We start from the raw sequence: 17,518 nt of genomic DNA, 5'->3' as shown, positions 1-17,518 counted from the left end.
GATGGTAATTATAGTCTATTATTAATTGACTTTTATATTCTTAACATTTCGTGAAGTTCTTTTTGAAAATGTCAAAGGAATTGTCATATTTTGTTTCATTCACTAATAATAATAAACTAAGTCATAGTAGATGAACTCAAAGTCAAGTAAGATTTTCAGATGAATTGTAATGATTCTTAAGATTGGAAATCTTGTGCTATTTTTCACTGTCATAGTTTCTAAAGAGCAGTACAAAGTTCATGTCAGGGGTGTGTGTCTTAGGAGTCTACTCTTCATACCATCTGTAGGTGATTTACTGATCAAACCTACCAGGGAATAGCAAGTAGTTTCTTACTATTTGTGTTAAAAGCACTTGCTAGGATTATTTCAACCCAGCTGCAGGACACTCTACTAAGAATTTGTGGTCTATAAAAAAAAACATTCTGTAATCTCTCTGAGAATGTTCTTACAATGGACATCTTGGAGGGGAGATTAGTCTACTTTAACTGTCTTCATGATGGGACCAAGGTAGAGAGGCCTTTTTGTTTACATTCAAATGTGATGAACTAACTATTAGATGTATTTTCAACTCTTTGAGTCAGAGCTAAATGACCAACACAAAGAACTGACATTCAGAAATCATTATTTGTTTAGTTTGATATAATGCAAACAGTACTTGGAATAGTTGTCATCAATCTCTTTAGAGTTACAGCATTCTATCTTTGTGGTCACTGTCCATGGTTTAATGTGCTGTATTTTTTTTTTTTAATTTACTTAAAATGAACTACAATTTTGTTGGAAAGTGTAAGGAATTTTCATAACATCTAACTTTGGAACATTTTAAAGGATTCAAAAATAAATCAAAATAAGTGATTTATTCTTTTTTATTAATATTTTATTGGAATATAGTTGCTTTACAGTGTGTTAGTTTCTACTGTGTAGCAAAGTGAATCAGCTATATGTATATATATCTCCTCTCTTTTTTGGATTTCCTTCCCATTTAGGTCACCACAGAGCACTGAGTAGAGTTCCCTGAGCTATACAGTAGGTTAGAGCTACGCTGACAACAAAAATTACAATGAATTGTTTCTTAGTGATAAGTTCTGAGTATGGCAATTCTGTTTCTGTTTGTGCCTCAATAGATTATAAGATCATAAGTGATTACTAAAAGATAATTTTGAAACTAACTTTGTAAACACCTTTTTAAATGTTTTTTTCATGACTAATACTAGATCAAGTGTAGTAGTATTTGCAGAAGACAAAAATGTATTTACTAGAATGCTCAAATACTTTTTTAATTAGGAGAAAAATTATTTTATTAAATTGATACTATTTTAAAATACTTCTGTACTGAATTTGTACAGGATAGTATTGCTTCTGTGAAATTAGATTTTTGACAAATTATTGACTTCAGTCAGCCCTTTGACTGTTGATAGTTTTATAACTTGGTAAAAGAAGGGATATATAACATGTTGCATGCACTAAACTATCCTATCAGATTTATTTCCAAAATAGTTTTTTCCCCTTAGGAAGGACTTCAGTTCATAATTATTAAACAAATGCTGAAGAATTAACTAATAAATGTGGACTGCAAGGGTCAAATTAGATTATTACCTGAACTGACTCATGATTTAGTCCAAATTGAGTTAGCTGATTTTCCAACCTATATTTAAGTTTTCTTTTCCTGCAGAGACAGTCTTAGCCTTTTATATTCTCATCTTGACATTTTCATTGTGTTTTTTAAAGTAGAGCATCCCCATTTATCTTTATTATCATTAAGCAAAATAAGATTCACAATTAAAATGAAAGCCAAATGTGGCTTGGCTGAAAAAGAACTTATTTTCCAAAAACAAAACAGAAACAAACAGACGAAACCCCCAACAGTTTGATAGCTAACTACAGTACTGAAACATTGTGACAAATATCTGTTCCTCACGGTATACTCCCAATCGCCTCACCACAGTCTTCACTGACCACATGAACCTGTGGAGGCCAGGTAGGAGTGGGACTGAGGATAACTTATTTGAAGAGCAAATTAAGAAGGTCCAAACAGCGGAGCAGTGCTCAGAGGAATTGGCAAAGGCTTTTGCATGAAGAAGCAGCAAGGAAAAAAGATATGAAATGCATAAAAACTCTGCACAGCAGTTTTAGAGCTTTGATAAAATATAAAATGTCTTTAACCCCTTTGCTGTTCTTGCAAACGCCTGCAATTCAAGAATTTTATTATTCTGGGGCTAACGTATTTTAAACCTCAATAACTGAATGTTTCCTTTGGGATACCTTCAGGCAAACTATATATTGATTTTCTCAGAATGCACTGTATTTTTCATTAGTACCAAGGTTTGGTGGATATCTAGTCATTTGTTCACCAAATTCCTCTGAAAATTAAAATGGACTACTCCATTTTGGCTGTGGAGTCTTCAGAGCATGAACATTAATTTTTTCTATTAGACATTACCAGGATACACTATTTTGACATTCATCTTGTCCAGGGCATATGATACCAAGTCCCCTCTTTGACTTGATATGTCATTTTCCTCTAAATACCATCCCCCATTTACCACTTGGGTTGGATGACATAGTTGACATTGCTATGATCAAAATGTTTTTCTGATTTATATTTTTAAGCTATAAAGTTACAGGTTTGCCTACATAATGCAGATAGAATAAGATTTTACCTGATTATTTTTCATTTGAATTATCCAGGAAATTTAGTTATTTTAAAAGACAAATCATATTGACTTTGCTCAGTATTCCTTGTTTCATTTGTTGGTAGAAACTTAGTCTGTGACATAGATGATGAGGTTTCCACAGTTAGAAGTAGAATTACCCAAGTAATTTTTGGTGTACCTTCCAGTCTCATCCTTTATGAACCACTTCTGTTTTCCTGCTTGAGGGAGGAGATCCCTTGCTTTTGCTCAAGCTTGCACTGTTCACCAAGCCAGATACGTATGCCAGAGGTCATGCATTAAAGAAACCTTCCTTCTTATTTTGTCTTACACTTCTTGATACCTGGCACAGTGTTGACTCTACTAGCCACCCCCAAAGATACGTAGTTGGTACCTTTTTTGGTATACATTTAAATCATGCCATTTGCCAGTGAGTGAGGAAACTGAGCCCCCTGAATCTACATATGACAGTGGATTTGCAGTTCTTATTTAATTCTCATGACAATCTTGTAAAGTAGGTGTATATTAGTATACCAGTTTTACAAATGACGGAACTGAAGAAATTGTATGCTATGGTCAGATTGTTAATTCAGTGATTCTGGAGGAATTGAGGTGTACCGTTTGGAAATGTCAAGATCTACTATGACAGGAATCATTCAAAGAACCAAGGAAGGGCTCAATGCAGACATGCACTTATTGTTTCTTATCTACTCTATGCATCCTCATTGTTGAGTTTTTGAATTCAAAATGTTGAAATCTTGAATGCCTTCTATGAGTAGAGCACCATTCTGGGCATGGAGGGTTCCAGGGTGAACTATGCAGGAAGGGTCCCTGCTTTTATAGAATTTACATCCAATTAGGGAGAGGTGAGAGAGTCAATACAAAAGGAAACAAATAAATGAACAAGGTAATTTCATGTAAGGGAAAAATAAGACAGGATGATATAAAAAGAGGGATTGGAAAGTGCAAGCTTGCGAGTGATGAGAGCTACTTAAATTGATCGATAATTCTTTGACGAAGTGAACTTTGTGCTCAGGCCTGAATGATATGTAGAAGCTAGCTCTGTGGAGATCTGGGAGCAGAGAAAACAAGTGAAACGGCCCTAGTGTGGTAATGAGCTTGGTGTGTGCAAGGGACAGGAAGAAGGTGAGTGTGGCCAGAGAATAGAGCACAAGATGCAGCATCATTAGTATGAGAACAGGCCCTTTATCCTGGATTAACCAGATTTGTAATTTGGCCTCAAAGATGTAACTTCAGGATTCAGAATTTAACACTTTTAGGTCAAGATCAGTGTTCACTTACAATGGCATAAGATTTTAGATAGAATGTCCTTATAAAAGAATTCATGTGATGGGAATTCCCTGGTGGTCCAGTGGTTGGGACTCCAACAATGGCACGGGTTTGATCCCTGATTGGGGAACTAGGATTCCACAGACCACGCAGTGTGGCCAAAAAAAAAAAAGCAAAGACTCAAAAGTAAAAGAATTCATGTGAGAAGAAAATATAAAATTCAACTTAAAATAGCAGGAAAAAAATCCATTTAATGAAGTATTGAGCACTTTTATGTATCAGACTGTGAGTTAGGTGGAGGTAGGTGTATGAATAAGCCATGATCCTGCCATTAAGGAGGTCCCTGAGAGGTAAAATGCAGGTTAAAACCATTACCTATCTGTCAGATGTATGAAAAATCAGTCAACCTCAAAAGTTACCCTCATGTCTGAAACTGCACTTATGTACCTTCTCAATTACAGCTGGGCCTTCTTGTCCAGTGTCCACTTGTTTGATTGAAATCAAGTTTAAAGTTAAGTAAAGTAAGTTATACATAATGGGTATTTATTAACTAATGATTCATTTATTAGTTTTATTAACAACAGCTGAAAGATTCAAGGTGTGTAGTTTATAATTACTACATCTATGCTGTAATCAAAATAAAGTAACATTGCAGAATTTTTAATCCACATCTTCAAACTATTTCTGCATATCCTATTAGTTGCAATATATATTTTATTTTCTAACTCTGACTGCAGTTATTTATTCTAAATTTTCATCTGAATTTCTAAAGCTAATTAGTTTTAGCACAAAGGTGTGTTGACAAATTACCAGTGCCCCTTATTTTTCCTCCTTATATAAATTATTTTAAAAACAAAACAAAAGTAATAAATTCTCATTGTAAAGAAAAAATAAATATTACAGAGTTTTATAGAATAAAAAGTCAAAATCCTGATGCCCCACCCCCTCCAGTGCCAAAGTGGAGAGACTGTCACCATTAATAGTTTGGTGTATATCTTGCAGTTCTTTTTCTACACCCACTCCTCTCCTCTCTACATACAGGGTTTGCTTAATTTTCTGTTTATGTCAATAAATCACATTCTACATGTTCTGTGGCTTGCTTAGCAGCCTATCACTAATACATTTTCAAGTTAATACACGTAGATTTACACCATTCTCTTAGGATGGCACGGAATTCCATAGAATCAATACATCATAATGTATTATTGTTTGCTTTTTAAGATTGTTTGTATTACAAGATAGTCAACATCCAGACAAGAGTAGAGAATAAGATAATACAAATAATAAACACCTGTGTTCATACCATGTCACTCCATCATATATTTAACAAGGTCTCTATTGATGGGAATATATGTTCTTGCTAGATCTTTAGTGTTCAAACAAATGAATAACTGTTTTGTACACTTATCATTATGGACATGTGCAAGCTAGTTGTGAAAAATCGATGCCTAGAAGTGGAATGGTTGGAACATTCCTACAAAATGGTTGTGCTTACGCTCCCATCAACAACAGATACACATGAGATCCCTTATCCGAATAATGAAGAATAAAAACATAATGAAGGATGAAAAACAATAGGATTTCAACATGGAAGAACAATTTTTAGGAAAATCAAATTAAACTTCTAAAGTTATTATATTAAACTCAGAACCACTAAACTGTTCTACTTTTATTAACTTCATTGTCAATGCCTCAGGTTGGTGTCCACTTGCTCATATGTTCAGATATTTTTATAAAGATAAAAGTATTTATGCAGAGAACAAATAAACTTGATTCCAGAGGTTTGCTGCGTATAGTTTGTATTTGCATACTCTGTTTGCACCTATAATTGTATTTCCACTGCTAGATGATGCTAGATGAAAATAAACTGCTTAAGACTCCTGTGTCATACTTTCTTTCCAGGGGAAGCCTTCTGTTGAGCAGGAAGCTTTTCTTTCAGGGTAGCCAGAGGGCCAGACTAAAACAAGTTGTTCCTTAAATAACTCCTTTATGATTTCAATCCTTCTGACTATGAGGACAGTGTTCAAGGCTGAGAAAAAGCATGGGAATGGAGATTATGCATATTCTGGTGAATTGTCAGAAGTATGATTGAATGAATCGCTATGAAATTTAGAGCTTATGGTTTGTAGTCTTCCATGGTTAAAACAAGTCTATTCTGGGCTTTCCTGGTGGTGCAGTGGTTGAGAGTCCGCCTGCCGATGCAGGGGACACGGGTTCGTGCCCCGGTCCGGGAAGATTCCCACATGCCGCGGAGCGGCTAGGCCCGTGAGCCATGGCCGCTGGGCCTGTGCGTCTGGAGCCTGTGCTCCGCAGTGGGAGAGGCCACAACAGTGAGAGGCCCACGTACAGCAAAAAAAAAAAAAAAAAAAACAACAAGTATATTCATCCTCACCTACTCACAGAAATTGTGTGGTTTCAAAATAAAAACAGAACCAAAAAACAGGTCTCCAAAATTGGTTCTCTTTAGATCACGTTGAGTCCTTCAACTAACTATTCCAGTTGTAAGTAGACAAGTGATTTCACTGTCCGAGAATAAGCTTTTATGAATTAAATGTATTCGAATGCATAATAGCTTCATTTTAAATGTCCCAAGTACTGTTTGTGGTAGTATCATTACTTGCTAAAAGCGTATAAAAAAGAATAAGGTGGAACAAAGTCCAAGAGTAACTAGAACTTTCTCTGGAAACAGTGTGCCTTTCTGGGTATGTTCCATGAGTGCTATGCTCAATAAAAATGCTCACTCAGGCGAATCTCCATAATCATACTTTTTTCTCAGCCTGACTCTGTGCCCTAAAATTAAACCGTTAGAACTAAACCATTCAAGAAATAAATATTTATTTAGTCACAGTGAAAGAATAGATGAATTCAAGTCAAGTTTGTGGTTTAATTTCAATGTACTGAAACTAGAACTAAATATTTTAAGGTTTATGTGTCAGAGCTAGTAAAAATTACTTTTTCTTTATCAAAGTGGTTTAGTTCCATTGTAAGCTTGAAGTCAAATGTCCTCCATTATCTCTGTGAGCTTAAATTAACCTCAAATTAACCTTTATTATTATTTTAAATTATTTTTCTTCACAAAATTACAGAAAGTATTTGGCTATTTACCTCTTTCAGGATGGAATCATATCTTGATCATTTGAGAGAGTTGTACATCCGATGTAAACAAGCATTTTTTTCCTTGACAGATTATCACAGCTCACTTTAGCAACAGTTCTCCAATGTTTTACATAAAATCACCTGGGAGCTTGTTAAGAATTCAGATTCCCAAGCCTCTTTCCCTGTGATTCTGATTCAGTAGGTCAGAGGCAGAGTTCAGGAATCTTTATTTTTCTCAGCCACCCCTCTCCATTCTGATGCAAGAGGGTGATCCAAGCCTTGCACTTTCAGAATACTACTAGAGGCCGAAATCTAAAATAGATTTAGTGAAATATTTGGAGTAAAACATAAATATTTTCTTTCTTTCCTGCTGTCTTTCATTCCTTTCCTCCGTGTTCCTCTAAACTTCATATACAAATTCCCCCATCAACCTTTCTGCTCTTAAATACATACTTGAGCAATAAACCTGGTCTCTTCCTAACGGCCTGTGTTTTTCCCAAGGAAAATGTTACTTTATTCATTTTATGTTCCTCTAGTAAAGTCTGTACGGACACAAGTGGTAGTCCTTCTGACTACAGCTGGGGCTTTGCAGATTGTGTTTTGCTTCCAAACGTCTTCTCTCTTAATTTTTTTGCCTTTGTAAGAAACTGATGAGGAATTAATACCCTATTAATAATGCTGCTTTATAAAGAGCTGGTTTTCAAAATGATTGTGATTTTTAAGTGGGATGATATTGTTACTCTTTTTAAAAATTTTTATTTGGTTGCGTGGGCTCCTTGGTTGTGGCTTGCGGGCTCCTTAGTTGTGGCTTGCAGGCTCCTTAGTTGCAGCATGCATGTGGGATCTAGTTCCTTGACCAGGGATGGAACCCGCGCCCCCTCTGCGTTAGGAGTGCGGAGTCTTATCCACTGCACCGCCAGTGAAGTCCCTACTCTTTTTTGTTTGTTTGTTTTATTTTTGGTTGCTTTGGGTCTTAGTTGTGGTACACCAGATATTTTGTTGTGGCTCATGTGCTCAGTAATTGCAGTAGCACGGGTGTAATTGCCCTGCGGCATGTGAGATCTTAGTTCCCTGGCCAGAGATTGAACCCGCATCCCCTGCATTGGAAGGCAGATTCTCAACCACTGGACCACCAGGGAAGTTCCCATATTGTTACTCTTACAAGGGATCTCTAGTTTGGTGGACAAACCATCTTGTCTCTTCCCTTCTGAGTGTCTTTATTTGGAGGGTTGTAGTTGACTGTTTCCTATTTAGTCCAAGGATGATTTTGAAAATTAAACATTCACTGTTCATTGCATAAATCTAATTCAGTGTTCACTGCATGAGAAGCACTATTCTAGGCCCTAGGGACACCACTGTGAGCAAAATAGAACTGGCGCTTGTCCTCATGAAGTTTTCAGTCTAAATTATGGCTTGAAATAAGTGGTAGCTTTAAGAGGTTACCTAGGTTGCCAAAGTGAACTTGAAATTGAAAGGAACGTTAGTGATACATGGTTGCTGAAGATTTTTAGAACCGGAAGAGCCCCTTAAAGATGATGATTTTAGCCTTATTTTAGAGCTGACACAACTGAGGTTAAGGGAGGTTGAAGGACTTTTCCTAACTTTTCCTAACTAGGTAGTGGTACAGACCTTGAATTCGGCTCTGGATAAAATGTTAGAATTTTAGGGGTGGAACTTAGAGGTCATCTATTGAACCTCCTCATTTTAACATTGAGGTTACTGACACAGGTCCCAAAGCCATATGGCTGCTTTGTGACACAGTCAGGATGTATAGCTGAGTGTTCTTTATGCCAAGCAGTGTTCTCGACGTTAGACCTTGGTGTTGACTCTGAGTTCAGGACTTTTCATCTCACACTGTATTTCCTGGCTCATGGATTGAGTGTTTGGTTGAAATTAACTAATTCCCACATACTCCCCACAGTTCCTTCTACTGTTAACATCTTACATTATTATGGTACATTTGCCAAAATTAATGAACTAACATTGATACATTATTAACTAACGCTCATATTTTATTTAGGTTTCCTTAGTTTTTAAACTCATGTCCTTTTTCTGTTCCAGGACTCCATCTAGGAAACCACATTATATTTAGTCATCATGTTTTCTTAGGCTCCCCTTGTCTGTGACAATTTTTCAGACTTTTCTTGTTTTTGAGGACCTTGATAGCTTTGAGATGCACTGGTCAGGTATTTTGTAGAATAGCCCTCAACTGGGATTTTCTCAAGAATAGACTGTGGTTATGGATACTGGGGAAGAAGACCACAGAGGTAAAATATCCTTCTCATCATATCACATCAAGACTACATATTACCAACATGACTTGTCGTTGACCTTTACCTTGATAATCTGGCTGGAGCAGTGTTTGTCAGATTTCTTCACTATAAAGGTAATTTTTTTCGTCCCCCTTCCATACGGTATTATTTGCAAGAAAGTTACCATGTGTACACCACAGTTAGGGGCTGGGGAATTATACTTCACTTCTTTGAGGGTGGAATTCTACATAAATTATTTGGAATTTTTCTGTGTGGGATATTTGTCTATTCCCCATTTACATATTTATTCAATAACTTATATCTGTATGAAGTTATAATTCAATAGTACTTCATTTTGTTGCTCAGATTGTTCCAGCCTTGGCCATTGGGAGGTCTTACATTTGGGTCCTGTGTCCCTTTGACATACCACCATCAGTGTGTGTGTGTGTGTGTGTGTGTGTGTGTGTGTGTGTGTGTGTGTATACCATCTCTTACTTTTTGGCACTGCAAGATGCCCCAGGCTCATCTTATTTACTTCCTGCCTGAGTTCTAGAATCAGCCATTTTTCCAAGGGACTTTGGTTCCTTTTATTGGAAAATGTTATTAGAAACGTTATCTCAATAGATATTTATTATCTCAATAGATTTGGTCTATTATCTCAATAGATATTGTATTGTATTTTATTTTTGTTTTTTGTGGTTCGCGGGCCTCTCACTGTTGTGGCCTCTCCCGTTGCGGAGCACAGGCTCCGGACGCGCAGGCTCAGCAGCCATGGCTCACAGGCATAGCCGCTCCGCGGCATGTGGAATCTTCCCGGACTGGGGCACGAACCCGTGTCCCCTGCATCGGCGGGCAGACTCTCAACCACTGCGCCACCCGAGAAGCCCTAGATATTGTATTTTAATCATTTCTTTCTGAAATACAATGAACTCTTTTTATCTGAATATTCAGGCTTTTAAAAAATTGTTTAAGAAAATTTTTTTCAATTATAGTTTTGATTCTTGTTTCTGTTTTAAGTATTGTGTTTCTTTCCTCAGAATTTGTTATTCTTGTGTTGATCTTTATTTTCCATTCCCAATTTCCATCTTCTTATTTTTCATATGTCTAATTAGCTCAGCACTTCTTATTCTTAGGTTGGACTCCATTTTCCATACTGTTTGTATATTTTTATTTCTCATACTTTTTCTCTATATCCTTTTCTTTTGTAACCAGGGAGATTCAAAACAGTGTTTTGTTTTACTTTTTAAAAATGTGGCTTTTAGGAAAATATAATGGCATATGTGGCTTGCTTTATGTATTTCTGATTTTTTCACAACTGAATCTTCAGTAGCCAGCGCAGTATTGGACACATTATAGGCACCAAGTAAATCTTAGTTGTATAAATGAACGAAGCTGCTAATAATTAAAATTATTTAACTACTTACATAATTTCATCTGCTGAGAAACTCAGTCCCAAATTGGGGAGAGCAGTAGTGAGTGAGAATGGTGGAAAATATATTGGGTTAGGGTTAGATCTTAGAGAAAAGCAGTGGGAAATATACCTTTGAATGCAGGGGATGCCCTAGGACTGTGAAAATGCCTGTGTGTATCCAGGTCTGTCTTAAGTCTCTTCTCTCATCTCCCTACTCTTGTTTCTCTCTCTACCTTTCTTACCTTTTCCAATTTGTTTCCATGTCATCTAATCTTTTGGAGTTTTGTCATTGTTTGCTCTCTCTTTTATTTTAAAAATCTATTGAGCCATTGACTAAGTATAAAACGTGAGACTTGAAATAAAAAGAAGCCCTATAACTAAATAGAGTCATGGAATTTTAGGTAATTTTTCTTAACCTATTCCTCTCCTTTTCCCAAAATTAAAAGCTTGGTCATTATTATTTTTCTGGTGCTCATTATATAATAAATACTGTAATTGGCCAGGGCAGATTTTGAAGGCATTTTGTGACACTGGCCACTCTTTCCCATCTACATGTCATGTAATCTATAGTTGATTAGAAGACTTTTTAACCCGAAGTGCTTCAAAACCTCCCTAGTTTATTGATAACATGAGAAATACATAACAGCATTGTTGTAGCATTAGGTATGTTTTAGGTTGGTTTAAAAAATAGTTTTAAGTGATACTCTCAGTGGCATGGAGTTGGAAGCTAGAAAATGTTATTGAGAAGGGAGCTAGGAGGGCGTGGAATGTATGTGAGAAACACCTATCAACAAACCTAAAACATTCTCGCATTCAGTAAATCAACCACTTCTTAGGAGTCCTTCACAGTGTGACTTTATTTGAAAAATTTGGAATTCATAAAATAGGAGATAGAGACTTTCAAATGTAAATGTGAAATTGTATTACAAGGAAATTTTACATTATCCATCTTCTTGGCCTTCTGTAGAATTCAGAACTTCCCCTTTCCTTTGTTACAGATTAATTCTCTTAAGCTTTGCCAGGAAAACAACTAGATGTTGATGTTGTGTTACATATACAGGAAACTAATTTTTGTTTTAACAGGAACCTCCCTGTGAAACAATGAGTAATACCAAATTATTATTGATGAGAGAGGTAATTTGGATTGCCTTAAATTTTACCCATGATATTTAAAGGTGCTGGTGTTTAGACTGTCCCATGTCTGTTGTCGCTAGGCTGCCTTTATCTGCTTATATCAGGTCCACATGTGATAATACATTAGTATAAAAGAAATTGGGAGCTTGACTCTAGAGGTTATAATAAGTTCTCTCACAGCAAACTGTGAGTATAGTGTTCTGAGATCTAACTGCCTGGATTTGAATCTGGACTAGACTATTTACTTGCCAAGTAACATTGGGAAAATTATTTCACTGTTCTGAACATGTTACCTCTTCTATAAAATTGACATAATGATAGTACCTACCTGAAAATATTGTGAAGATTCAGTGAGTTAATAATACATGTCAAGTACCTAGAACAGTTCCTGGCCTTTCACGAGTGTTTAATAAGTATTAGCTATTATTACATGATAAGTATCAGTGAAGTACATCTGGATTTTTTATGTGGGTAGCCTCAAGTCTAATTCATCCATTTGTTCCTGTTATGTTGCAGTCAATTTAGAAATAGTTTAAACCTGACCCCAAATAGATATTATTCACATTGTAAATGTTGGTTAGCCATTTGGTTATGGTTTTCCAAATTATGCTTATGGAATTGAAATATAGGATATCTGGGTTATAATAATAATAGATATTACAAATAATTTAAAAATAATCTATTTGTAGGAATAAATTTCCACTATGAATTATAGAACTAACTATCTGAAATCATACAAAAGAAAGCCACCCTCAATATTTCTAGAATAAAAAGATTATAAATAAAAATAAAAACGTATTCATAGATATATATTCGAGCACAATCATTCATTTCATGAGTCAAAATATTTAATATAGTTTCATCTTCCTGAGTTTCTTGCCTCAGAGGTACCTGGGTTGCTTAAATATGAGTTTAAATATATGAGTTAGAACTCGTTTTGGTTGCCAGCAACCAAAACACAAGTAACAATGGCCTAATCCAAAAAGAAATGATTTATTCACTCATGCAACTCAGAAATCCAAGGGACTGGCTTCAGGTATGGCTATTGCATGCTATCTTTTAACTCTTTTTTTTCTCTATGTAGACTTTTCATACTCAAGTATGTTCTCCCCAAGTTATGATAAAGGCATTTTTAGGCTTACATTCTCACAGCTGAAAAATCACAGTAGAACGTTCTTCTGAAAGTTCACTCAAAGGATTTACTTTTAGCAGACCAACTTACATTATCTATCTATGAAGACTCACTATGGCCAGAGGACATATGGGTTAACATATGGGTTAAGCTGGTTGATCAGGCCTGGGTACAGTTTTAATCTTTTCAGTGGGTGAAAGGGTGGGAGGGTGGGCATAGTGGAGAGGGGTGTTTCCCCAAGATAAAATCAGGGCTCTCCTATCAATAAAAAGTTATTCTGGGCCAGCAGAACCAATAGAATCTGCTGTAGCCAGAAGTGTCCAGGGGCGCTTCTACTGTCATTTCTTTCTTCCTTGTCCTTGGATGACATCTTAAATGGTACTCTTTCCAGATGAACAGACAGCCTCAGAACCCTTTTCAACATGATACTCCAAGCAGATTCAAACAGTGGACTTAAGTTGGCACTCAAATGAAATCAATTTGCCATACCTGGTTTAGGCAAAGAAAGAAACATAGCCATTAGTGTTAATACTTGATTTGTTGGGCTTAACACCTGTTGCCTTACATTGTGTTCTCTAAAATAAGACCCTGAAATGAAGATTTGCATGCAGAAAGTGGAAGTGTCGTGGGGATAATCTTGGTAAGAACACTTCTAATGGAGTGAGGGAAGCAGGATTGGGAAGAGGGAATCCCACTGGAAGCTCCAGAGCTGGGGTTGCCCTTCAGAGTTGTCCCAAACTGGGGCAAGAGGCCAAGATTTTTATCCATGCTGTCCAGTCTTTGGGTGCAAGCTGTCATCATGGAGGGGGTATAATCTGGGGAGAGGTAGCTACCTTTGTCCCAAGGCAGTCCCTTGGAGGGGACACAGAGGGACACACCTTGAGCCAAAGCAGTCGACAGCTGAGGTTGTAAGCACAGTCAGCCAGTAGAGGTGAATGGGACCGGTCACACTGATGTAAGAATACTTAGAATTCAGAGCTTCAGGTTTTAATAAGACATTATTTGCCTCAATACCTACTGATGTTTTATTTCCTTTCAACTTAATTTCTTAGATATTGTGTATACACAGTTTGAATAGAGGTGACTTTGTCAGCAAATCCTCTGAAGTATGTTCTCACAAATGGTAACACTAGATACTATGTAGGCATCTACATTCCTTCAAGGAATTAAGAGTTATTGAGTTCTTATTGTCAGAAGATTGTAAAGACTGAATAGACAATGTGTACAAGCATTTCATAATAATGTTGGAGATAATTGAATCACTAGTTTGGAAAAAGGGGAGAATCAGAAATTTTTAACAAGAAAGCAGTAGAAATTTGTGCCAACAGGGATAAGAACAATAAGAAAAGAGGTTTAAAAAAGAATCAAGATACGTGGTATTGCTAATGTTTAATTGTGTAGGGAGTTACATAACACATAGATAGGAGCTGTGATAGATGCAACACAAATTCTCGAGCAGCATCACGAGTATTCATGAATACCAGCAATCTTAAAAGCCAGTTATGACTTTAACCATCAGAGAGTGATAGCTGCAAGACAGATTAAAACAGTTAAAGGATGCTTCCCAAAACATCCCCAATAACTCTCAGAATACCAGGGTAAGGACTAGGAAAATTCATCAGCTCATTACTGTCAATAAACACCATTTTGTGCCAACAGAGAAGAATGGCTATAAATTAAATAACATGTGTAAATTATACTTATAATAAACTATAACTTTAAAAGTAGAACCATCAAACTAAGCATATATGACAAGTTTGATAAACTCTGATGAACTAAACAACACTTGAGCATTTAGATTTATACATTTTAGAACATTAGACCTGGATATGGTCCCAGGGGACAATCGGTTCAACCCTGTTTGTTTTTTACTTGAAGAGAAGGAGAAAACAAGTCCAGAGATGTTAGATGACTTTTTAAGATCACTCAGCTAGTGGTAATGTCTAGACTGGAAAGCTGATCAAAATATATCCAGTGTAAGTTCAGAGCTTGTCACTGTGAGCTATTTAAAAAACAAATGTTTAGGTCACCTTTCCTGTCCTTATGGAGTCTGAAACCAAGCTTGACTTTTGGTAGGACAAACGTGTGTTCATCTCAAGGTTGCAGCTCATCCCTCAAAAATTGGGGGAAAGGCAAATTTATGGTGAGCCAATTATGAAATTGTCTATAGCCTCTTAATTTAAAAAGTGTTCTTTACAAACAGTTCTCTCTGAACTGTGTATAGGAATAGAAGTGAGTTACCCCCAAAGTGTTGGGGATTGACAGACATACTTGGAATTTTGAATGTTTAAATATTTTTTTCCTTTCCTTAAGGATTTTTGGAACACAGAATCCACCCTAAACGAGTCTCCCAAATTGGAATTTTCAAATTGGTACTTGGCTCTTGATTGAGAAGCATAGTGACTTGGAGATATCTTAATGTTTGTTCATGGTTAGTGAATATATAAGAATGTGGGAAGAGGGACCATTGGAAGATATACCTGGGGACAGAGAAGAGATTTTTGTTTTGTGAAGGGAAAAGTCAATAATTCATACAAAGTTTTTACATATGAGAAAATTTTAAATGCTTTGAAAAGCTGAGGGTTTTTTGTTCAGTTATTCATTCATTCATTTACAAATATTTATTTAGGCCAGGCATTTTTCTAGATGCCAAGATACAGCAGTGAAGGAAGCAGATCTAAATATCTTCGCTCAGTAAGCTTATATTTTAGTTGTGGTGAGAGACATGATAAAGAAGTTAAAAATAGTATGCCAGATGGTAGCAAGTGCTATAGAGTGAAGGGGTCAGGGCTTTGGGGGTGGGATTGCTATTTTAAATAGTGCATGAAGGAAGGCCTCACTGAGATGACATTTAAGGAAAATCAAAGGAGATGAGGAGGCAAGCCATGTGGCTCTCTGGTGAAACAGCTTATATGGTGAAAGAATGTTCCACACGAAGGAAACAGCAAGTGCAAAGTCCCTGAGGTGGAAGCATGCTTAAAATGTTTGAGGAAGCCATGGCAGAATGAGCAGAATGAGTGAGGGGAGAATAGTGGGAGATAACATCAGAGGAGAAACGAAAACTCATATCATGTACCATCTTGTAAGTTATTTGAGGACTTTGGCTTTTACTTTGGTAGAGACGAGATTGGAGGGTTTTGAACTGGGGAGTAATGTGGTCTGGCATATACTTTAAGAAGGACGATATAGGTCCTTTGTTGAGAATATCCTATATTCTCTGCTGGGGCAGAGATGGGAATCCAGTTAGGAGGCTATTACAATAAGGTAAGAGGCAATGGTGGCTTGAAGCAAACTGGTAGCAGTTGAAGTGGTCAGAGATCTGGATATATCCTATAAGTAGAACTGACCCATTTTCGATTAGTTAAGAGAAATGAGAAAATAGAGGATCCCAGGATGACTCAAGATTTTTGCCTTGAACAGTTGAAAGGCTGGAATTGCTGTTTGCTGAGATGGGGGGAATGGGGAGGTGGAAGACCAGAAGTTTGGTCTTGAGCATGGCTAACTGCTTTTGCTCATGTTGACTTGAGATTTGCTGTGTATGTGGCTATGTAAAACATCAGGAATCTTAGGTACTTGAAATAAATTAACTTCATATAAGTTTTGGCCAAAACACCCATCAGGAACTTTTATTTTTTATCTAGAAAATGTAACAAAAGACTTGGTAAACATTTCTTTACAACATTTAGTATTTTACATTTAAATTGACAGATTTGTATTTTATGCAAATCAAGGTCATCTTTTTTTTTCCCAGAATGGCAAGAAAAAAAATTTTAAAGTACACTTGTTAATGGTAAGCTAGGAATAATCAGTTAAATGTTAATGAGTTTAATGACATTCATTTTTATTGAATGATTTTAAAGCAAATCCCAGATAGCATATCTTTTCATTCATAAGTACTTATGTAAAAATGTTTATGTCTGAAGAATATGTTTTATCCACTTATCTAGCTATAGCTTCTAATTCCAATTCCAGTATACATCTGGTACCATATTCAAGGCCTTATCTGTTTACTGGTAGGTGTAAGAGATCCTTAAACAACTCTTAAGAATTGCCCTGAACAAAGTGACAATAATTAAGTTAAATAAAAATTCTTCACTGAGATTACACTACATGTATTAAAATAAAACATTCCCTTTTCCTCACTCAATCTTGTGTGAAGTGTTCGAGTTTTCTAGGAATGTTTGTGTAAACATCTGCACCTTTTTGAGAAAGTATAGGTACTGCACATCTACTTGAAATACAGCTCAGCTTATGTCTGCAAATGAACTAAACTGAGGACTTTCCTGGGAAATTAAAAATATTTTAATATTCTATTTAAGAAAATGAGATTTTAAATGATCGAAAGAGAAGTTTCTAGATCAGTGATATTTTCAAAATACATAAGTGGAAATGAACTTTTAGCCATTATATAACTTTGGAACATTAAGAAAATTACTCAGGAAATATTTTGCATAGTAGATTGATTAATATGTATTTATCTCTCAACTGCCCCTAAATTCAATTGCATAGATTATCATCACATTCGTAAAGCCTATAGTTGAAATTTATTTTAGCC

Source organism: Phocoena phocoena, chromosome 3 (genome assembly GCF_963924675.1).
Source record: "Phocoena phocoena chromosome 3, mPhoPho1.1, whole genome shotgun sequence".
NCBI lineage: Eukaryota > Metazoa > Chordata > Mammalia > Artiodactyla > Phocoenidae > Phocoena > Phocoena phocoena.
Note: the sequence above shows the minus strand (reverse complement) of the source record.